Raw genomic sequence first — 24,652 nt, forward strand, 5'->3', positions numbered from 1 at the left:
CCTATTCAACATAGTGTTGGAAGTTCTGGCTAGGGCAATCAGGCAAGAGAAAGAAATCAAGGGTATCCAGTTAGGAAAAGAAGAAGTCAAATTATCCCTGTTTGCAGATGACATGATTGTATATTTAGAAAACCCCATTGTCTCAGCCCAAAATCTCCTTAAGCTGATAAGCAACTTCAGCAAAGTCTCAGGATACAAAATCAATGTGCAAAAATCACAAGCATTCTTATACACCAGTAACAGACAAACAGAGAGCCAAATCAGGAATGAACTTCCATTCACAACTGCTTCAAAGAGAATCAAATACCTAGGAATCCAACTTACAAGGGATGTCAAGGACCTCTTCAAGGAGAACTACAAACCACTGCTCAGTGAAATCAAAGAGGACACTAACAAATGGAAGAACATACCATGCTCATGGATAGGAAGAATCAATATCGTGAAAATGGCCATACTGCCCAAGGTTATTTATAGATTCAATGCCATCCCCATCAACCTACCAATGAGTTTCTTCACAGAACTGGAAAAAACAGCTTTAAAGTTCATATGGAACCAAAAAAGAGCCCGCATTGCCAAGACAATTCTAAGTCAAAAGAACAAAGCTGGAGGCATCACACTACCTGACTTCAAACTATACTACAAGGCCACAGTAACCAAAACAGCATGGTACTGGTACCACAACAGAGATATAGACCAATGGAACAGAACAGAAATAATACCACACATCTACAGCCATCTGATCTTTGACAAACCTGAGAGAAACAAGAAATGCGGAAAGGATTCCCTATTTAATAAATGGTGCTGGGAAAATTGGCTAGCCATAAGTAGAAAGCTGAAACTGGATCCTTTCCTTACTCCTTATACGAAGATTAATTCAAGATGGATTAGAGACTTAAATGTTAGACCTAATACCATAAAAACCCTAGAAGAAAATCTAGGTAGTACCATTCAGGACATAGGCATGGGCAAGGACTTCTTGTCTAAAACACCAAAAGCAATGGCAGCAAAAGCCAAAATTGACAAATGGGATCTGATTAAACTAAAGAGCTTCTGCACAGCAAAAGAAACTACCATCAGAATGAACAGGCAACCTACAGAATGGGAGAAAAGTTTTGCAATCTACTCATCTGACAAAGGGCTAATATCCAGAATCTACAAAGAACTCAAACAAATATACAAGAAAAAAACAAACAACCCCATCAAAAAGTGGGCAAAGGATATGAACAGACATTTCTCAAAAGAAGACATTCATACAGCCAACAGACACATGAAAAAATGCTCATCATCACTCGCCATCAGAGAAATGCAAATCAAACCTACAATGAGATACCATCTCACACCAGTTAGAATGGCAATCATTAAAATGTCAGGCAACAACAGGTGCTGGAGAGGATGTGGAGAAATAGGAACACTTTTACACTGTTGGTGGGATTGTAAACTAGTTCAACCATTATGGAAAACAGTATGGCGATTCCTCAAGGATCTAGAACTAGATGTACCATATGACCCAGCCATCCCACTACTGGGTATATACCCAAAGGATTATAAATCATGCTGCTATAAAGACACATGCACACGTATGTTTATTGCGGCACTATTCACAATAGCAAAGACTTGGAATCAACCCAAATGTCCATCAGTGACAGACTGGATTAAGAAAATGTGGCACATGGCCGGGCGCGGTGGCTCAAGCCTGTAATCCCAGCACTTTGGGAGGCCGAGACGGGCGGATCACGAGGTCAGGAGATCGAGACCATCCTGGCTAACACGGTGAAACCCCATCTCTACTTAAAAAAATACAAAAAAACTAGCCGGGCGCGGTGGCGGGTGCCTGTAGTCCCAGCTACTCTGGAGGCTGAGGCAGGAGGCAGGAGAATGGCGTGAACCCAGGAGGCGGAGCTTGCAGTGAGCTGAGATCCGGCCACTGCACTCCAGCCTGGGCGACAGAGCGAGACTCCGTCTCAAAAAAAAAAAAAAAAAAAAAAAGAAAATGTGGCACATATACACCATGGAATATTATGCAGCCATCAAAAAGGATGAGTTTGCGTCCTTTGTAGGGACATGGATGCAGCTGGAAACCATCATTCTTAGCAAACTATCACAAGAACAGAAAACCAAACACCGCATGTTCTCACTCATAGGTGGGAACTGAACAATGAGATCACTTGGACTCGGGAAGGGGAACATCACACACTGGGGCCTATCATGGGGAGGGGGGAGGGGGAGGGATTGCATTGGGAGTTATACCTGATATAAATGATGAATTGAGGGGTGCTGACGAGTTGATGGGTGCAGCACACCAACATGGCACAAGTATACATATGTAACAAACCTGCACGTTATGCACATGTACCCTAGAACTTAAAGTATAATTAAAAAAAAAAAAAAAAACCATCTGGGACTCTCAGCCCAGCCTTTGGATGACTCCAGCCACTGCTGCTATCTGACTCCAGCCACGAAAGCCCCCAAGCAAGAACTTTCCAGCTAAACCCAGCCAACCCATAGACCCATGAAAGATAATAATACATTGTTGTTACATTGCTGTTTTAAAGTAGTTCATTATATACTGTTGGCCCTCCATATCCACAGGTTCGACACTGATTAAGTCAACCAACCACAGATAGAATATATTTTTAAAACATAAAAAATACAGTATAACAACTGTTTGCATGGCATTTACACTGTATTAGGTATTATAATATAGAAATGATTTAAAGCATATAGGAGGGTTGCAAAGGTGATACGCAAATACTGAGCCATTTTACATAAGGGACTTGAGCACTTGTGGATTTTGATATGGGAGGGCAGAGGGTGTCCTGAAACCAGTCCCCCAAAGCTACTGAGGGACAATGCAGCAATAGATAACCAGAATGCATATATTAACTCATTTCATCTTCATAAAGTTCCTGTAAGGTCTCTGTTCTTAGTATTCCCATTTTACAGTTAAGGAGACTGAGGCCCAGAGAAGTTAAATAACATTCTCAAGATTATACAGTCAGAAAGAAAATATTTGGAATAATGCAGAGGTTCAATAGTAAATCAACCCCAGGCTTCATCTGAGGAAAACATCAAGAAAGACTCTAATGCAACAAAAATAAATCAGAGCAGAGATCCCAGGGAGATGGGAGGGGAAAGGAGAAAAGAGTGGTGAGAAGGGTATCTTGCAAATACATTATGAAATCTAAATGGATAATGATACCATGACTGAGAACATGTAAATAAATATTAAAGATTTCTGAAATAAGAGGCAAACTTCAAGAACAAAAGAAAACATAGGCATTAGGAAGAAGCAGGGCTGCAGGCAGGAGGGGGAGAAAGAAGAGCATTCTGAAGTTCTTGGTGTGACTTTCCACAAAATATAAAGGAACAAAACTGACTCAAGTAGAAAACTGAATAGACCAGTTACCACAGGAAAGACAGGAGAAGAGATTTTCTACCACTAAGAGGAAAAAAAAAAGCAGAGAGCAAAAACAGTTGATTTCACAGATAGTTCTATATAACTTAAAGGACAGAACTGTTATTTAAATTATTCAAGACAACAAAAACATAGGGAAAATCCCCAAGTCCATTTTATGAAACTGGTTTGGCCTTAAAACCAAAACTGGTAAAGGCAGTACAATAAAAGAAAACTACAGAGCAATCTCACCTGTAAATATTTGCTAAAATTCTAAATAAAACATTATGAAGTAAAACCCAAAACTATATCAAATGAATATCATCAATGATCAAACGAGGATGACTCCAGAAAGGCAGTTTTCACATCAGCAAATCCATTACCATCATTCATGAGAGCAACAAATGCATGGAGTAAAAGTGGTTGGTTACATCAATAGGTTCTAAAAACTCATTTGGTGAAATTCAACAGCCATTTCTAATAAAACTTCAAGTAAAATAGGAATAAAAGAAACCTCTTGAATATGGATTCATCAAAAATCAATTGCAAACATCATTCCAAACAATCAAATGCCAGGAATAAGATGGGATACCTGCTGTTATCATTATAATTCAAATTGAGGGGGAAAAATAGTTTCTATAAACAGAGTAAATGAGAAGACGAATTTTCCCTTCTTGCTAATAATATATTCCTACTCCTAGGAACACCAACTCTAAAAATAAAAAGTACTCAAATCAATGAAGGAATTTAATCAGGTGGCTGGAAAAGTTTAGGGCGTTTTAAAATATCTGTAATGCAAATCAAAAAAATTACAATAGCATTATACTGTCATTAAAAAGGAAAAGAAAAATTAAAGCATATAAATTCAAATTTCACATATACATTTAATTAGAATCCCAAAATTTTTAATGTGGATATAACACATTTTTAGGTAACATCAAATATTCAAAAATTGGCAGAAAATGTTTGAAAAAGAATAATGATGGAAGTATCATATCAGACTGAAATCCATTAAAATGAAAACATGGCATGGCAATAAACAACAGAACCGACTGATGAACTCAGAAATCAATTCCAGTACCAACAGAAGCTTCTAGGTGACAAGGTGAGTCTTGTGATCCAAGGTGGAGAGAACAGCTTATTGATAAATGGCACATGCACAACTGACTACTCATATGGAAAAGAAAATGGTTGGTCTCCCACCTCACATCGTATTCCAAGGCCATTAGAGAGTGAGTCAGCCCTAAACCATCAGGAAGGGCAGTCCATGAGATATTGTTGAGTGAGAAAAGTAACATGCAGAGAATATATGTTACAATAATCTCTTCATTTTTTGGAATATCTTGTCCACCATTTTGATTGTGAATAATGGATTCTGGGCACATGACAAATACTGCTTTGGAGGGTGACTTTTTGTAGAAAACAAAACATAAATATATACATTTATAGATGGTTACAAAAACATGGATAGAAATGTGGACATCTACAAACCAGGAGGCTGTTCAACACTGGTTGATGGTGGTGAGCGGGGAGTGAGTATCAAGGGGAGGAAAGGAACAAGACATAATTTTTAAAAGATATGTACAATAAGTACAAAATGTATAATAATTTGTGAAAATCTCTTTATGCCCACGCCACACACCAGTGCATGTGTAGAGAGAGACAGAAAGAGAGAGAGAGAGATATGAAAGAATGAGTACCAAAATGTTATTTGTGGTCATTACAGACAGATGAAATGTCAAATAGTTTTTACTTTATATGATCAAAAAAACAAATTTCATTATCAAATATACTGAAATTATAAAATATAAATGCATGGGTGTAAATTTAGTTTTAACATATATCCAAAATGGATTCCAAGTTGGTGGGTTTTCCTATTGTATTTTGAGGAGTTTAAATACGGTGGAGAGTAAAAGCCCATGACACAGTGCCTGACACACAGAATAATGATTGCTACTTTTACTACTATTTTCAGAGGTCTGTGATCACCTGTTGACAACTCGGTCTACTTGTACCAAAAGTATCCCCTCAGGGACCCAGAGGGGAGGGAAGTTTCTAGAAGCACTAACGGCTCTAAAATCACCTCCATCCAGAGGAAAACAAGAATATGGGCTGATTTTCTCCACAGGACTGTGCAACAACAGGAGATGACATTATTGGGAGCTGAGAGTTGAAGCAAAAACATTGGTTTCTGACTTTCCAAACAGAAGGTCTTAAGTCCTCTTGTCATCCAGCTAGAAATGTGACAGTGTAAACTAATGACCACATTTTATATTTGAGACTGTCGAGCTGCCCGATTTGTAAGCGGGCTTTGTGTAATATCTCCCTAGCTCTATCAGCAGGTCTGGAGAACCCTTCCAGTCTCATCTGGCACCTTGGGATTCAAACCCCACCACAAAGGAGAGCAAATTGCCCTGTCACTGCCCTATCTTTTTGGCAGTCAGTGTTTCAAAGCTAATAGATGGTAATGGATTCCAGGAGAACTTAGAAAACCCTCCGGTTAAAATGCTTTTTAAAATGTCTCCAGTCTCTCTAGCTGGGGAAAGCTAATCTCATCTTCTCTCACGGTACAGAGCAACCCAGATCCCTTAATCTTCCTCAGATTTGTGCGTAATACTTACCCTCTGATATTTAAGTAATACAGTCCAAAAAGGCAGCTCCTTAGTGCACCACGGAGTCAGTAGCCTGCTGGCTGCCTGCACAGGGTCAGGAGGACCACATTTGGCTCAAGCTCCATCTTGGTGAGGCTACCCTGTCCACTCTGCTTTTATGCCCCCTAACTCAGTAGGCCTTAATTCTTGATAAATTGGCTCTTTAGTACCTGAAAGAACAACTATGAAGCTATTTACTTTCAAAATGTATGCTTCTATAATTGTGAGCAGAAAATACACTGTTATCGTCACACAGAGAAGAGCTTTTAATTTACACACTCACCCGAAGCCATTTATGACCATACTGACCTCAGCTGCCTGGCTGCCGAAAATGATGGGAACACAAGAATAGGTTCTAAATGGACCGTCTTCGAGCTAAATCAGCCCTCAAAATACTTCTGATGGCATCTATTTACGTGTAAAACTGAGAAGCTACAGATGCATAAATGTATTCAGATGTCTGATTATAATTACCATAAAAAAAGGCTTTTATAGATGTCACTGAGTCATTGTAACTTTGGAAGCAAGGAAAGACTTGTGTGAGATTCTGCTCAATCAGGTGAGTATATCAAAAGAACACAAGACCATACACTTCACCACGTACCTGGGCCAAAGTACAAGGATTAGTCTTTCTTTTTGAGATGGAGTCTCGTTCTGTCGCCCATGCTGGAGTGCAGTGGTGCGATCTTGACTCACTGCAACCTCTTCCTCCCGGGTTCAAGCGATTCTCCTGCCTCAGCCTCCCAAGTAGGTGGAACTACAGGCGCTCACCACCACACCCAGTTAAATTTTTTTGTATTTTTAGTAGAAACGGAGTTTCACCATATTGGCCAGGCTGGTCTTGAACTCCCGACCTTATGATCCAGCAGCCTCAGCTTCCCAAAGTGCTGGGATTACAGGCGTGAGCCACCGTGCCCAGGCAAGGATTAGTCTTTCTAGTGGGGTCATACATAAAGCAGTATCCTCTCAAGTGACAGAAAACTTTCCCAGGGTGTCAAATTTGAACCTAACGTATTTCAAAAGAACAGATATTCATATAGCCTCAAAAATAAATAAATAACACATCTACATTCTGCTTATGGCAATGGGGACAACACTCTCCCATGCCATCACAGCTTCCCTGGTCCTCAGGGGGACTGGTCACCCTATGAGTTTCCAAGAGTTGAGAGAAGAGCTGAGGTATGCCAAGCATTCACAAGTCCCACTTGCCTGTTACTTGCAGTCCAAACAGACCACTGATCAATTGTTTTCTATAACCTTCTTGATTGTGCCTCTTATGCCCACACTTAAAACACCCACACACTTGCCCTGACCATCCTGGAGTGCAATCTTCCTCCACATGTTTTAACCTCTCCACCCTTATGCTATGTACTGAATTGTACCCCACAAAATTCATGGTGAAGCCCTAACCTCCACTGTGATGGTATTTGGAGATTTGGCCTTTGGGAGGTGATTAGGTTTAGATGAGTTCAGGAGAGTAGGACTCTAATGGTGAGATTAGTGCCCTATAGGAAGGGGCACCATGGAACTGGGTCTGCCCTAACCACCCCGTCCCCATGGGAAGACATAACTAGACGGCAAAGGTCTGTAAGCCAAGAGGTGTGCCCTCACTAAGACCCAAATTGGCAGGCACCTTGATCTTGGCCTTCCTGGCCTCCAGAACTATGGGAAAATAAATGTCTATTGTTTGAGCCACCCAGTCTGTGGTATTTCGTTATAGCAGCCCTAGCTGATTCAGGCACCAACTTCTATGGCTTCCCCCTGCTTTGTTTTTGGGCCCCAGGTGGTCAAACCATTTGTCCTGCTGAGATACATCAATTAGTTTCTATTTCCCCACCAATAGGGATACACATAATCACATTTCCTTCTAATATACCTTCTATTCTTGCAGAAAGCTTCTGCCAGCAACACCTCTTCCTCTTATTGGAAGGGAGGTATGTCACAGGCAGGGAGAACTCAGGGTCATGTGCAGATCATCACATACCCTTGAGTGGCTCCTAAGTGTACCACAGTGAAACAGGGATCAAATATCTGCCCTTCTAGGAGCAAATCAAATAATGTATATGGAAGGCATTTTATAGATCATGAGGGGGCCCTACAGATGTGAAACATAATTATACAATCTTAGCTCCTTTTGTGGAATTGACCTCAAAGCAAAGATCGCACAACTCCAGTAACAAAATAAGTTTAAAGAAAAAAAAAAACCCACGAGCATATGAAGATTCACAACAGTCTATGCCATCCCTTAAGGTGTGTTTCTTTAGGGCAAGAAGTTTTCTCCATTATCAGGGGAAAATAAGGGAGTTGGAATAACAAAAAGCTCAAAGGTAATAGTTTCACGACCTTTCTACACCAGACCAAAAACATCAGTGACATTAAACAAGTGGTTCCCCCACTCAACTATGAAACGTTTGAGGTAAGAGCTGAAGTCTTACTTACATTTAAAACTTGAGACCATCTCAGCACCTGGCACATAACAAAAAAGGATCAATCAGTCAATGAGCAAACATGGTGTACATTCAAGAGAATGCCAGTGTCTTCTCCTGCCAATAGTAGGTCACTAATTATCACCACTAGGAGTCTTCTTTGTGAATATATAGCCACACAGCCTAATAGAAAACTGACTTTGAAGTCAGATATACCTGCACAGTAAAACTGGTTCCACCTCAGGCAAGCATCTCATATCCTTCCTCTATAAACTGGAGATACCAATGCTCACTATACACGTTGAAAGCATTAGAGGAAATACATAGAGCATTATGCAATCCAGCATATGTTCTCAATAAATAAAAGTTGTTTTTATTATTGATGAATCTCTCCAAGGAAGAACCCAATTATATCTACTACATGTCATAATCTGTTCATCATCTATAAAGTGCATCTAGTAATATTTCCATTCAATTAACTGTCCACACTATTCTGTGCATTAATGGATTGCAATATTTTCTGCTGAACATCAAGAAGTCACAATACTAAGAAGACAGAATTGGCTATTATAAGACTTGAGGTACTGAGATTTATAATGTAAGCTAGGATATGTACCCCGATGTTCTAGGATAAGCAGTACAGACAAGGCCTACATAACTGAGGAATGGGCACTGCTGCAACAAATCCCAAGGAATTTTCCAGAAAGCCAAAAAAGTTAGCTGTCTCTAAGTAGGACAGAGGGCCACTGAGCAAGGTTGAAATGACCAATACACAAATGTACAATTAAATGGAACCACAGTAAGTACTGCATGAGTGGAAGACAGGGACCCAGGACAAACCAGGCCTCCCCAAATCCCCTAAACCAGTAAGAACCAGTGAGCATTTAGCTTCATAGCTACAGCATGTAGGAGGGTCTCCCCTGAGGGACAAGGGCCACTATCCTCCCAAAGGATGGACAAGAGATCATTCAAAGTAGAGATGAAGTAATAAGATGCTGTGGGTAAGAGGCCAGAAAGACAAACTAAATGGTGGGGCTGAAGGACTAACCATTGCATGGCTAAAGATTTTCAAAACTGACCAAGACTTCTTTCAAGGTCAATATATGGCACTGTGAAAATTAATCAAGATCCAAAATACAAATGAACTACCTGTACAGAATATCTACCAACAAGGAACTGAATGCAAAATAATGATAGTCAACCACATCTGATTAGAAAACAGCATATAATGCTGTTCAATGTGCTTACACATATATCATTCCATTTGGGAAAATGCCAAGAGGCTATATGCTGAAAGGTCAAGAGCCAGGGATAGGGAGGGGGTCTGCTAACATAATCTCAAGAGAGCCGGCTACCATGCTAACCATACAAATGACAGTTTAGTACTAAAGTGGATCCCTGCACTGCAGCTCAAAGAGAGAGAGGGCTTGGGGGTCCTGTCCTAACAGGACATCCATCAGTAGTCAGCAGCAGGGGGAGTGTCTGACTAATTAGAAACATGAAGCCAGTCCACCTCCACTCAAGGCCTGACTCAGGGAGAGATCAACTTTGCCTTGAACAAAAGAGCTTACAGATCAAAAATAAAGATACCAAACCCAAACCCCATTGCAGTGACAGGTCAAAACTCTTAATCCTGGTGACCTTCCATGCTATTCAAATGCAGCCATTGTGATGAAAACGTCCCTGGATTCAGTTTCTAAGCTAAGACGCAGACAATCACAAATGTCCCCTCAGGCCATTCATTAATGCATGGGGTCATTTTGGCTTCTCTAATTTTCATATATCTCTAATTTGGTTCTCATCATCTATGTGTCTAACTTGGTCATTCTCCCCGAAGCTGGTTCCATGCCTAGCTGTGACTGTTTTTATGCCACAAAATTTTCATCTCTTCAGGTGTCTTGATTTCAGTAAATTCAAGGAAGCAGTATCAAATCAACTAGGAGAGATAGGAGTAGCTCCCGAAACTCTCCCCCACCCTGGCCCCACCTCTCTCAGGCATCCACAGAACAGTATTTTTGCCATGAAAGAGCTTCCTAGGAAAAGGTTAGGGAGATTGTTATCAGAATGGAAATTAAGAAAAGTGATTCATCAAATGTCACAAAGGGAATACAATTTCATAAGTCTTTAAGCCAAAACTTAGGATTTTTTTTTAACCTTCTAGCCACTCTCCCTTTCCCCTAAAGTCATGGCATAATTGACCTTTAAATCCTATGCCGTAAACTGATCTGACAATGCCCACAGTAAAGCTGAATAAAGTGTGCAGTACAGTACTAACCTATTTTGTCGGGCAACTACTTTCCAGAATTTCCCCAGTCCATCCAGGAAAGGAGAGCTAATGTGTCCAGCATTAGGAAGGGTTAAGTATACCAAGCTGTTGGTAATTTTTTTATCTTTCTTTTAATCTAACTCATAGTACTATTAACTTGAATGTTATTGAAAACAGGTTGAGTTGATCTGCTCATAAAATACCAACATAGAGAAGAGGAAAAGATATTACAACTCCAGTGAAATTAAGAATGTGTAAAGAACAGGTTTTTAAATGTAGCTAATCATCTTGTAAAAAAGAAGCCAGTCCTCGAAACAAGAATTACATGACTCTCCCTCCCACCACACCCCCTACTTTCTCAGCTCCTCATCCCCCTGGTGGAGTTGTGAGAGTTCCATGAGCATTAACTAATACCCAGACATGTTCTCCTGACACACCATCTCTGCATAAGGACCTCCTTGTGCGTGGCTTTGCTCAACAACAGAGCCCAGTGCTTCTCAGTCTTCTTGACAACCCTACTGCAGAGCACAGCAGGTGCCCATCCAAGAGGGCTTGAGATTCAGCCCAAAGTAGAAACTTCCTTCACACCTCATGTTTGTTTTTAAAACATGCCCATTGCATTCTACTCCATAATATATACATTTCTTTTTCATTTAATAGCAATGTTTCTGATTTCATGTGAATGAATCATCCCAGGTTAACCCTGTGCCCTTGTATATCCATGGCACACCAACAGTATCAAAGTACACTACTCTCTGCTTCTAAAGAAATCCACCAACTCTTTCAGACATTGTAGACCAACTTAGACCAAAAAAAAAAAAAAAAAAAAGGAGAGAGAGAGAGAGAGAAAGGAAGTTACACATATTTAATTACTTAAATGAAATGTAGGTTACTATTTAGAAGCCATAGAGTATTTCAACTTTACTTAAAATTTCATTTTGGCATAAGGTGATTTAAGTAAGGCTCGGTCATTTAGAACTGAGGGTCACAATACATTTTCCAAAATGAAAATACGGACATGTAAGTCCCAATTGCAAATCCTTAAGTGTTCCCTACCAAATACTTAGAAGTCAAACTGCGTGGTATAACAACAAGGTCATATTTCACGTAGACCCCACCTTCCATAGGCCAAGAGACTGATGGATGAGCCTTGATTTTGTGTACTACATGCAAAGACAATTGAGAAGATGCTCCAATTCTTGATAAAGTACACGTTCCCATTTTCTCCATTTATTTCATCATTTACACTCATAGCTCCCTCTATATTCTCTCACTCACCCACGTTTCTTTGACCTATCCCCTTTGCTGGGAGCGTCTCGTGCTCATCTTCTGCCCTATCTCAGCTCAAGCAGATTCCCCCTCTAGCGCTCCACCCCAATCCTTTCCTGCTGAGTTGCTAACTTCTTTGATGCTTCCTTAATTCCACCCAAGGAGTCACTCCAGGCTGCAACCTGTCTTATTAATCTTTGCATCATTAGCATCTAACACAGTGCTTCCCATGCAGTAAATCTTAGGTGCATATTTATTAAATGAAAAATGAATCAGTGAAATTAACATACCAGTCAGTGCTACCTCAAAAAAGGGCAAGGTGAGAAAGAGAATGGAATTGAATGCCAGTTTGCTTATTTCCACCTGGAACTTAGCCAAGGACCTCTGTTACTCAAAGTGGTTTGGCCTAAGAGAAAAGTATCAAGAAGACTAAATTTATGGAACTAGAAGTACTAAAACATTTTCTTTCTCATTCTGCTATCCACACTCAATACAATATCTCCCCTTGGCTCTATTCATTTGGAAAAACTTTTTGTTCAGATGTTCACATTGAACTGAAAGTTAGTATTACATGAAAATAGAGGATCACAAACTAAGGAAGAGGCTGGCTTTCCTAAACAGCACACTTTGATATTGCTAGAGGGAAGTGGCCTGCTGGGTGCACTGAGATTTTTTTTTTTTTTTTTTTCCACTTGGTTCAATGGCCATTGCAGTCCCCAGCCTTTCCAGGAGACACAAGAGTCATGCGGGTCATGTTGGGGGTGAGGACAGAGTGCTCTGTTTTCATAATTGGGAAGCATGATAGCTGGTGTGAGAGCGATGATTGTGTACTACATGTAAGGGTGACTGAAAGATCTTCCAAGTCTTGATAAAACATCTTTCCATGTTCTCAATTTTTTTTCCTTGTTTATACTCAAGAGGTAGTGAGGGTAAAGCCCACAGGCAGCCATCTGCTGCTTGGCTACAGGCTGCCACACAGAAACTGTACATTCATTTTGGTCTACCAGAACTTCCCTGTGTTGATTACAGCATACTTTACATCCATTCTCTCCCTTTTCAGAAATTCTATTAGCATTCATATTTGTTCTAAAATGTCTATTTTCTGAATATCTGTCTTTGTTAAATGAGAAGACGTGGTTCTTCACCACCAGCACCATCCTGCGCTCACCACACCTCCTTGTTTTCAGCAGCTGGGAATATGTCTACATGCACGGCTCTCATGGTTTCCATCTGGAAAGTAGGTCACAGGTCCCCACTCTGAGTCTCATGTTCAAGAACCCATTTCTACCCTCACTGCTGAAGGCTTTAGGTTGCAGACAGGCTTACTGTGGAGAGAACAGTTTCTAGTAGCTGAGGTAAGAGGATGAGACTGGTAAGAAGCAGAAAATCAGGACCTTTCATGTCCATAACATTATCAAAATTTAAAGCATGTGGTGAATGAGAAATCTAAAAATCGTCTTACACAGAGGAAGAAATGCTCAGGCAGCTGTAATGGAAACCAAAATACTCTAAATCTAGGTACAACAGGATATAAAACCTAGCACCTTGCCATTGTTTTTCTAAAGATTCTCCTTTCCTTATAATTATAGCTGAGTTCAGGTTAATTGTCATTCTTCAAAAAGGAGTAACTTCCCCCACATGCTATTTACCCCTTTACAAAAGATTTAAAAGGTTAAAATATGTGGATTAAATTTTAAGGAAATTTTCATTTTGGAAAACATAGGCAATTGTAATGGTTAATTACAGGTCTGGGGGGAAATTCTGAATCTTTTGTCAAGATGTATCTATTTAACCATACCCGGGGAACAGTAGCAGTTTTCTAGACCCAAGTGCTGCCTTAATCTTCCAACTCCTGGAAAGGGTGTCCCAACCCCACTCCTCTCTCTAAAGCAGGTAATTCCTGTTCTCTGCCTCACTCCTTCTCTGCCTCTCTCCTTCTCTGCCCCAACATTCTCTTTTTCCCTCTCTTTCTGTATACACAAAGACAAATGTGCATTTTGATTTCCAGTGCCAAAGAGAAGTCAACCCTTTTCCCCTCCCCCTTTGCCATAGCTGTTCTGTTCCAGAATGAGCACAAACAAACAAGGCTTAATTACTCTGTTTGTTAATCATGGGAAAGGAAAATTTCAGTATCTATACAGAGTCAGTCTAATTGCTTTCACTGAATCCACTGGTCATTTCAGTCCCAGAAAATAAATCACTCCAAATGCCTGACTGAGGAGACCAGCCAAGTCCCTGAATTTTAGCAGAACAGTCACCAAGGTAGCCCTATGCAGACATGACTGACATTAGGACCCTGTTAGTAGTTTTCCAAATTGCCAGTGCCTTTGGCACATCATGGCTGGTCTCAGGCTAATACCATTAAACTCTGATAAATCCAGTATGTCCTTGCTGGGTTTGTCTTCTTGGAGGCTTAGTGGAAGAAATGTGACTTTCAGATTCTTCTGCTCTGAATGCCACATGTTAAATAGAGGATCTCAGGCAAAGGCGGTCTGTGAGATGGGTAGGCTGGGTTTACACACAGTGAATACATCAGGCACTAATGAACACCCCATCTTTCCCCATTTGCACTCTGCCACCTAGAGATTCATAACTTTCCTTCAGGGCAAAGGAGGAATCAGAAGGGAAACAAAGGGAAGAGAGAGAAAATGAAAGGAGAAGAAATGAAAGGATGGTCCCACGAAGCTACTGAAGGTAGAGAAATGCTGTCTACATCCACAAACAGAGCCTGGAGAAGAATAAGGGAAGTCCCACTGTCTAGTCACAAAGATGCATGGTGACACCTTGAGTCAGGCTGTTCCCTCTGTGCCATTACCACTGTGGTACTATTAATAGCTATAGTGCCAACATGAGCACACAACTGTGGTAGGTGCCATGTCAGATGGAATGTTCCCCCAACCAGTGCCCATGACTGGGGCCAGTGCTGAGCCTTTGCCCAGGAACAAAGCAGATGATAGAGAGTTCACAGTCTAGCACAGGCAAATTGGAGGAGACACATCCCCCTGTAGTGGGAGATGTGTCTCCTCCAATCAACAAACACAGACATCCAGGTATTTCTATTGCAGATGTCATTTGAGTTTTCTATAGGCACTGACAAATGCCCACAAGTTTGTGATAAGAATACTTTGCCTTCAGCTTATGTCACAAATGGAAATGTCTGCTGCCTCAATGCATACAATTGAACCCTATATATATTTTGCTGATTGCCTTAGTAAATAAACTATGAATATCTTATAACTGAGATGCTGTTAAAAAATGAAGACTCCAGTATGGATGCTTACATTGATCAGTTCATCCATTCAAATAGTGAGTCAACAAATATTTAATGGGATTCTACTATGGGACACGAACTATACTGAGAATATAAGCAGGAATAAGAGATAGCCCCTACCCTTGAGCAGCTTACAGTGTAGAAAAAACAGGAATTTAATGTGAGGTTTGCTATAATATGTGTTTCTTGTAGCATATTATTACACCAAAGGAAGATTGATTGACTGTCTATGGGAGTTGGGGAAGACTTCACAAAACAAAGTATTTAATTTAGATCCTTAGGGACGAATATGTGTTTTATAGGTGAAGAAAGAGGTGTAGGTTATAATAAACATATCATATGTGGGAAAACTCATAGTTTTATTACTCACTAGTACATATCATCGGGTTACTAGGAAATCATCCCCACTATCATCTAAAAGCAAATGGACCAATGCTTTAAATCGAAAAGTTATAAATGTGCTCAGCGTATGATCACTTCACTAGAATTTACCAAACTGGTTCTTTCTATGGTTTTTATACAGGTACATGGAAGGCTTTGACCCATAATGACTCAGTAAGATGAATGCTTCTCTCACTCCCATTTCCATGTACTGTTTCCTTTAGTCAGCTGTTTTTGGAGTCTCTTTAAACTGAACTGACTTTCATCTTTGGACTGTACATGTGGCAACGCACATGATCATCAAATCTCTTTGATGTTAAACAGATGTTGAGTTTAATTTTGTGGTACTCTGATAAAAAGGATTAAAAGAAGGCTCACAAAAGCAATCACCCTACCCCCCAAAAAACTGAATTTTAACAATAATCAATGAGCCAAAAGATGTGGTTAAGTTTATCCTAGTAAGAAACAAAAATATTACAAAATGAACACTCAGTTTTTGACCCAAAACATTTTTACTGACCTATTAAAACTCAAGGCATTATTCAGGGTTAGTCAACCGGCATAGAAAAGTTTTAACAATTTTCTGTAATTTCAAAAGCACTTACTAAGTTTGGGTAATGAAAAGGTTTTGGAAATAGTGGTGACAGTTGCAAAACACTGAATTAATTAATGCCACTGAATTACATACTTTAGTTAAAATTGTAAATTTTATGCAATATATATTTCACCACAATAAAAATACCCTATTGAAATATTTTATTTAAAAAGCACTTATTAGAATTTTTTATAGAACAGATACTGACATCTGAAGTTTTTATTCTGACCATTTTCCTTGGAGAGTATTGTAAGAGATCAAAGATTGTAGATATATTGCCTTTTATCCAGGCAAAACCATATATGAAGTACTATAAGAAAACTTTATCTTAAAGAATTCTAGAGAAGAGTCCACAATATTTTCATAAATTTGTTACATTAATGAGCTAACAGAATTATAACAGCTATCAATTTGATAGCAAACATGCTATCAAATCTACTACTTTTCTACAGATGTTCTAAAATGATCTCAATTCTTATAGTTTTTGTTTGACGAGAATTTGTGCACAGTTGAATTGTTCCGACACTAACTAAATCTTATGCAAGATTTGAATCAAGCTGATGAGAGATTTAGAAACTCCAGTGATTTATGGTGTAGACAGTAATACTGAACTGAAATGCTGACTGATGTCAACATGAGGTTCACAAACATGATTTAGGGCCACAGAATCAAGTCTGGGAAAAAAAGGTGGAAAGAAATGGGCAAATATTCCGATGGTGGAGTATGTCAGAGTTCATTTTAAGAGTAGTCATTCTGAGGAGAAGTTGTATGAGTTGAAATTGATTAAACGACTTCTAATACAACAGGAAAATAATTCCACCTAAAAATTCTAATCATCTCTAAGGGAACATGAGAGACATTTTAACCCAATATTACTTATGCGTACAGCACAATTAGCATTGTATGAGATGTGACTGCAAGGTAAGAAGAGCAATTCCATCTACCTCAACCTTATTTATAATAATACTTTGCACTTAAGGAAATTATAACTTCTCATGTTAATTAATGTATTTCTAAAAATGTATTTTGGGGCTGGAAAGCAACCAAAACTTCCATTAACAAGGTTATGTTTTTCCTATTAAGAAGGTTTCATTTTTAAGCTCCACAAGGACTTTCTCCCCATTAAAACTTGCTATACACTGAACTATAACTGAAAAATGGTAAAACTCAACATTTAATAGTAATGAACAAAAAATACTTAATCTGATCTTGTCTCTCTAGGACTATTCAAAGCAATAAAACACATAAGGGGAAAAAAGAGATCCTATGAGTACATTCAGACCTGGAAATCATCACAAATTAACAGTCATTTAAAAAGAGAATATTAACAGAAGGAAAGAATTCTATACTGCAATTCAGATGACCTGGATTTGAGACCCACGCTTTGACTTCAAGCTGTGTGATTTTAGAACACCCAACTCTCTGCCAACTTCACAGGGTTGTTGGGGCAACCAACATATGAGAAAGCACTTGGTAAATGGAAAAGCATTGACAAAATGTAGGTTAATAAAAATCTACTGTTACCATTAAAATTTAGTCTGCAGTATTAGACATTAGTCCACTCATGATCTCATTCTCTTTGATGACAATGTTCTATCTTCCTTCTCTATCTTCCAATTTCTATCATTTTCTACCCAAGCATCACTCTTTGTTGGTGACCTACTTTCTGACTGCACTAAAAAATCTTAAGAAATCAGAAAAGAACTTCCACATGATCTCACCACCACCTCTACTTACCTGTGAGAATCTTGCCCATACACTCTGCCTACCTCCTGTTACAGAGGATGAACTATATTCCTAAAACAGGGCCACCTCGTCAACAGACCGCATCTCTTCCTCCCTACTCAGCAACCCAATAGCAATTCTCCCCTCCATATCATTAACTTTTTGTTCGCTACTAGATCAGTGCCAGCAGTAAACCTTTACATTGATGTTTTGCCCCTCTAAAAGCAAAACCAAACCAAACAACAAAACAGAATCCTCCTGACTGAAGTTCCCCTGTAAGGTACCAGACTATCCTTCTCTTCCTTGTGCAGCAAAACTCTTCAAGAGTTTTTACACTTGTCTCCAGTTCCTCTTCTTCCATTTTGTTTTCAACTCCCTCCAAAAAGCATCTGCCCCACCACACCACCCAAACAATTCTCCTCAAAACCACCGATGACATCCAGGGTGCTGAATATACTGCTCAGTTCTCAATTGTCATCTTATTTACAGCATTTGACACAGCAGATCACATCTTCCTCATATCCTCTTCTTCAACGGACTTCTGGGACTCTTCCCTGGGCTGGCTTTCCTTCTTTTTTTAATGGTTGTTTTTTCTCACCTTGCTGTGCTATGTCCTTGTGTCCCAGACTCAAAATTGAGTACCCCAAAGGTCAGTCCTTAAATCCTTCATTCAATACCTTCTTTCTCACTCATACCTTGGTGTGCTCATCCAGGCTGATGGTTTTAAATACCATCCGTATGCTCATGTCTCTCAACTATATATTTTTATCCCAGATGTCTTCACTGAGTTGCATACTTCTGTATCCAACTGTCTACCCAACATTTCCTCCTGGAGGTCTCATGCTCTTAGAAAACTTACAATGTCCAAAACAGAATAACTGGTCAGTCTCCAAACATCTGCTATGGTCACAGGGTACCCTGCCTGAGTTAATGGCCACTCCCATACTTCTAGCTGTTCAGGCCAAAATGCTTGGGACTATCCTTGACTCTACACTTTGTCCCACACCCACAACTTACCATATGCAAATCTTTCAAATGGATCACCCCTTTACCACCTCCATCAATTCCTGTCTGGAATACTGCAATAGCCTCCCACCTGGGCTCCCTGCTTCACCTCTATAGCCTCTTCTTAGCACGTCATGTAGAGTGATTCTTTTAAAAGATAAGTTATGTTATATCTTTGCTCTGCTTAGAAACCCCCTGTGGCTTTCTTCCTCACTCAACAAAATCCAGAAGTATAACAAAGGCCTTCAAGAAACTATATAATCAAGAGCCGCCCCCTCTCCCCCTTTCTGACCTTATCTCCTATTCAGGATCATTCCACTGCTCACTATTTCTCACACTTGCCCACAAGGTTCTGCCTCAGGGCATCTGCATGTGCTCTTTCCTCTGTCAGGAAGATTCCCCAGAGACCCGTGGCATTTGCCTCCTTACCTCCATCGAGTTTTTCTTCAAGGTCACCTTCTCAGGTGAACTGAAATATTCCTTATTTCAATAAGGAATAAGCCTTCCTTATTGAAAACTGCAAATCCTTCCCATTCCTCTGCTCTGTTTCGAGGGAGTTCTCTACAGTACTTCCTTCTCACCTTCTGATACCTACTGTTGTTTACTGATTTATCTTGCTCACTGTCTGTCTCACCCATGCTGCAGATTGAAGCTTCTCAGGGGTAGGGATTTGGTTTGTTCACTGCTGTAAACTAGCACTTAGGAAGATACCTGGCACTTAGTAGGTGATGCTTGATAAACATGTGTTGAATTAATGAACTAAATGATGGAATTACAGCTATTAGCTGTGAGTGATTTCAGATGTCTAGTCCTTGCCTTATTCTGTGGTTCTGAAGGAGCATGGCTGACATGAGACACAGCTGAGCTCAGGGCTCTTTCCAGCCCACAGCCTTTCCTGACACAAAGACAGAGCTGAAGCACCCACCCAAGATAAGTTCAGTCATGATCATGAGAATAAATTCTTCCACTGCTGATTTTCATTGAATCTAATATGAACTAATCCGGAATTTTTTCCAAACATCAATTGTAAAATGAAGGTCTCTTCTACTTCAGGCATTGGGCATCCTTTGGTAAACTTTTAAAAATTTTTTTCTCAAAATTTAAGTGTTAAACATTTAAGGTAAGTGGTTTGTAAACCTCAGGCTTCCAAAGGTTTAGCAGTTGTGTCCATAAAGACCTGAGGCAGGTGTTGATGCACAGGTCCTAGTGGTCTCTGAGCCATCTCTGCTTCAATTACCTTCCTCGTGGGCTCCAGTCTACCAGTTCTCCTGACTCCCAATTTAAAGCTGCTCATCTGTTACCAAAACCAGCTGCAGCATAAATGCTGTTTTTTTTCCAGCCTCTAGTTGAGGGGACTCCCATACCACAGATGCACAGCCCTCCTGCCTGATTGAACCAACACAAACTTTGGTTTATATAGTGCTGAAGAATTATTTAGAGGGCAGGTTTCAGTCAATTCGGTGAATTCGTAACTTCTTCAAATAGCCTGAGATGATCAGAAAAAAAGTTTGCTAATTCTTGGCATCCTCAAATATAATCTCTCTGTCAAATGTCAGTTACTATGACATTTGACAACCAGTACTTCTTGTGATCTATATTCTGGTTGAGGACCTTGGCTAAACACTGTATAGAAAACAAGGATATAGGTAGAAGTTTCCAGGATGGGGCAGTAAGGAGTACATTGCAAGATCATGCCCCAGAAGTGGAGGAAAAGAGTACTTGAGAGATACTGACACTGTGCGTTTCATGAAAGAAGTTTTCATGTGTCAGTTGGAGGGTGAGCTGCAGGGCTATGTCATAGGAGGGGAAGACACAAGGTGGCTGGCTCATTAAATACAGGGCATATTGCTGAATGCAAGACTCCCCTTTCAACTTCTGCAAATTCTCATTTAAAAAATCTATACAAACAAAAATAACCACTCATCAAAAACATGAACCACATCACACCTTACAGATAAGAGACATCCGAAAATGTTTGTTAATACACTAATGAGTATTAGAGTAAGTTAAAATATTGCTGTTAAACTGACTACTTAAAAACAGGAGAATTAACATGAAACGATGGGACAAGTCCTCTTAAAAGTTTAATCGGGCCGAACACAATGTCTCATGCCTGTAATCCTAGCACTTTGGGAGGCCAGGGCAGGTGGACAGCTTGAACCAAGGAGTTTGAGACCAGCCTGGGCAATATGGCAAAACCCTGTCTCTTTAAAAAATACAAAAATTAGCTGGGCGTGGTGGCAGGCGCCTGTAATCCTAGCTACTCAGGAGGCTGAAGTGGGAGGATCACCTAAGCCAGGGAGGGTTGAGGCTGCAAGGAGCTGTGATCATGCTACTACATTCCAGCCTGGGTGACAGAGTGAAACCCTGTCTCAAAATATATATATTATTAATCATAGATACCCCCTTGATTCTTACTATGAGTTACACATAACTAGGAAAGTCTTTCCAAGAATAGGTAAAATGGCATCTCCAGCTTTAGAGAGCACATAGAAAAAGGAAGAGACAATATACAGATAGGAACTATGTCTCATGACTGGATCCCCAGGGCCTGACTCATGCCTGGCACATTGGAGATGGTGTATGTGCGATGAATACACATGAGGCCTGCAGGAGACTCCAGGGCAAGAGTAATGATAAAGCCAGCAAACACAGATACAGACACTGGAAGGATCAGAGGCGTCCTAACAGTTTCCCTTGCTTATTTTTTTTTTGGAGGGAGGGGTACAGGGGTGGGGATGAAGTCTCACTCTGTTGCCCAGGCTGGAGTGCAGTGGCATGATCTCGGCTCACTGCAACCTCCACCTCCCAGATTCAAGCAATTCTTCTGCCTCAGTCTCCCGAGTAGCTGGAGTTACAGGCATGCGCCACCACACCCAGCTAACTTTTGTATTTGTAGTAGAGACAGGGTTTCACCATGTTGCCCAGGCTGGTCTCGAACTCCTGACCTCAGGTGATTCACCCACCTTGGCCTCCCAAGTGCTGGGATTACAGGTATGAGCCACCACGCCCGGCCACTTTGCTTTTTTATGCTCACGTTATTACCGGGCCTGTGAGAGCCACTGTTCCTTCAAGGTTAGAGCCTACATCCGGGAGAAGAACTCTTGCCTCTTGCAGCATCCCTTTAAGTCTGATAAAGCAGCTCGTGTACACAGTGCCCACTTCAACCTGGGACTTGCTCAGCAACTGTCTTTTTTTTTTTTTTTTCCAGTGATTAAACCAAGCAGGCAGATTCCTGCATAGTCTCCTTGCAACAAAACCTGCCAGCAGACCTGAGAGACATCACTCAGCATGTTTCCAAGAAAAAAAAAAAAAAGAGTCATCTACTTCACCACAAAAAACCACTTGCCTATTCAAAGTCGTTTGTTGTTAGACAAAGTTCTAAACCAGGGGTCATCAATTTTCTCAGCAGCAATAGTCCAGACCCTGGTTAAGACGGCTGAGTTCTATAGTGAGATGGCTCATATATGTATAACCTTATACAGCAGAAGTCTGTTTTTATGCTATCTCTTGGTCCCAGTGACAAAGGAGATGCAAAGGTTTCGTGACTGCACTGTCGACAGTTTACATGAAACCAGGAGAAAAGAACATGTGAACTTTGGATTGCTCCATATTTAATTAAATGAATTTAGTCAGTACTACACCTACAAAATGCCAGATTCCAAATTAGGGAACAGTAGCAATGGTTACATGTGAGCTTTGCCATCAGTTCTGAGGATTTCAAATCTCTCTACACTTTATAAGCTTTACGTGCGTCCCTGGATTAAGTTGCTTATCCCAAATGAGAAACTGCATATAAAGACAGTGAAACAGTGGGTAAGACACGATGAGTACCCAGTAATATATTTTTATTAGATCTTCTACACATGCATGGAATCTAATGATAATGAATTTTATATTAAATTGTAATATTATTAATTGCATTTAATTCTCACAACAACCTATGAAGTAGTTATTATTAGCAACATTTTACAGATGGGAGATTAGGTTTATCTGACTTTGTTCTTTATCCCCTCCTATAGAACACCCAAGCAGTGGTTTTTCCAAACTAGGAGGACCCCCCTACTGAGCAGAGCTCAGAAAGCAATGGAAAAAAAAAAATGTTCTGTGTCGGAATGGGGTGGGTGAGGGACTTCTAACTCCATTTATTTTAATAGTATTCAGATGAAATGCAGGGCACACAAATAGATATGCACAGTGCAAGTTAACCACCAGAAAGCTCTTCAATCTTGCCAAGTTAGACAGAGCTGTTTCTTTTGTACCAGTTTTAGACCGCAAATCTGGAGAATTTATCTGTGGGGCTGTTTTCCCAAGGCCTCCAAAACAGACCCAGGGCAAACCACACATCCCGGGCTGACACTGTTCAACTTCAGCTTCTGTTGTTTCAGCTCTGAGGCGGTTTCCATGCCAGCACACAGCCCTTTTGTGTTTTTGCAGCTTCATCCCAGGCCACATTTGTTTAGGTGCGTTCACTATCTCCAGTTCAGCAGCCTCCTCTCAGGCTAAAATAACACTTGGCATATGCACTAAGAAAACGCTGCTATTGTAATTTTGCAGTGGTAGCATTTTTTGAACCAGACTCGCAATTCTGTATGCTTTGCATATTGATGGCATTGTTCTCACTAGTCACATCCTGTCTAACTCTCTCTATATCCCAGTCCTCGGCTTCCCATCATCCCAGACATACTCTTGTTGGAATTCCCCCTTCCACCTGTCAAACCCAGTTCCTTCCCTCCCTGCAATCACAGCAATAATAAAAAACAACAAACAGCAATACTAACAACGCTGTCTCTTTATAGCGCTTGGGAATTTCAAATGTCATGGTAACAGGTACAGCAAATGGGCCCACAAAAAAGCATGGTAGAAGAAACAGAGAAACAAGAATATACAAAGAGAAAATGTTTGGGAGAACCCCAAACATTTTTCTGATTCTCTTTAGGAAAGGTATTTTCTCAATCTATTTTCAGACCATTGGGATTTCAGGGCCAAAGAACACATAAGAACTTGCCAAGCTTTATTTTCATCATGCCAAGACAGAGGGCAGAACCACATCTGTGCCCATTCAATAAACAGTAGGCATCATTATCATCATCATCGTTCCTTCAGAGGAAAAGAAACCTCTCACTCAAGTATTCCCCACTCACACCCCATCTACCTCCCACAGTCCATGACTTCATCTCGCCAAGACCCTTTACAATTAGTTTGATACCAACTGTATATCAAAAATCACAGGGCCACCCATGGGCACTTACTTATTGGGTTCATTTATGCTGATGAAAAATACTCAAGAAATCAAGGTAAATCCTGGTTTGTCTACCTTCAAAACAAACCTACTCATACCTTCACCTCAATCTAAGAAAAATTTACGAAGGCACTGTGATTCTAAACCGAAACAAACCCTGAGGTCTGTGGAACAGTTCTTCTGATGAATCATGGACAACCCCCAAGTCTCTCTAGATCCTTGAAGACTGAAGATCACCTGGACCAAACTGAACATCCCATCTCCTCTGAAACCCTGACTTCCTGCCAGAACCAAACAAGCTCCACAAATAGTGGGAGTAAAGTTGTTTCCTTCACTGTTTTCTTTCCTGGTCATCCCAGCACATTTCCTTGCATGTGAAATGAAACAAAACAAAACAAAACAACTTTTTCCTTATAATTGTATTATA

General features: G+C 40.3%; 1 protein-coding gene across 3 annotated transcripts in view; it reads right to left on the reverse strand.

Annotated features, from left to right (window-relative positions):
* The window catches only part of LYPD6 (LY6/PLAUR domain containing 6), a 155,008-nt gene that overhangs the window by 79,219 nt on the left and 51,137 nt on the right, over positions 1-24,652 (reverse strand). The window contains exon 2 of one of the 3 annotated variants that reach the window (XM_033231549.1): positions 8,485-8,511. The exons of the other annotated variants lie outside the window; for them this stretch is intronic. The gene's annotated coding sequence lies outside the window, so the exon portion shown is untranslated. The remainder of the gene's footprint in view (positions 1-8,484; positions 8,512-24,652) is intronic. 3 annotated transcript variants of the gene reach the window in all.

The sequence above is a fragment of the Trachypithecus francoisi genome, unplaced genomic scaffold (assembly GCF_009764315.1).
Source record: "Trachypithecus francoisi isolate TF-2019V2 unplaced genomic scaffold, Tfra_2.0 Lachesis_group13, whole genome shotgun sequence".
NCBI classification, from domain to species: domain Eukaryota; kingdom Metazoa; phylum Chordata; class Mammalia; order Primates; family Cercopithecidae; genus Trachypithecus; species Trachypithecus francoisi.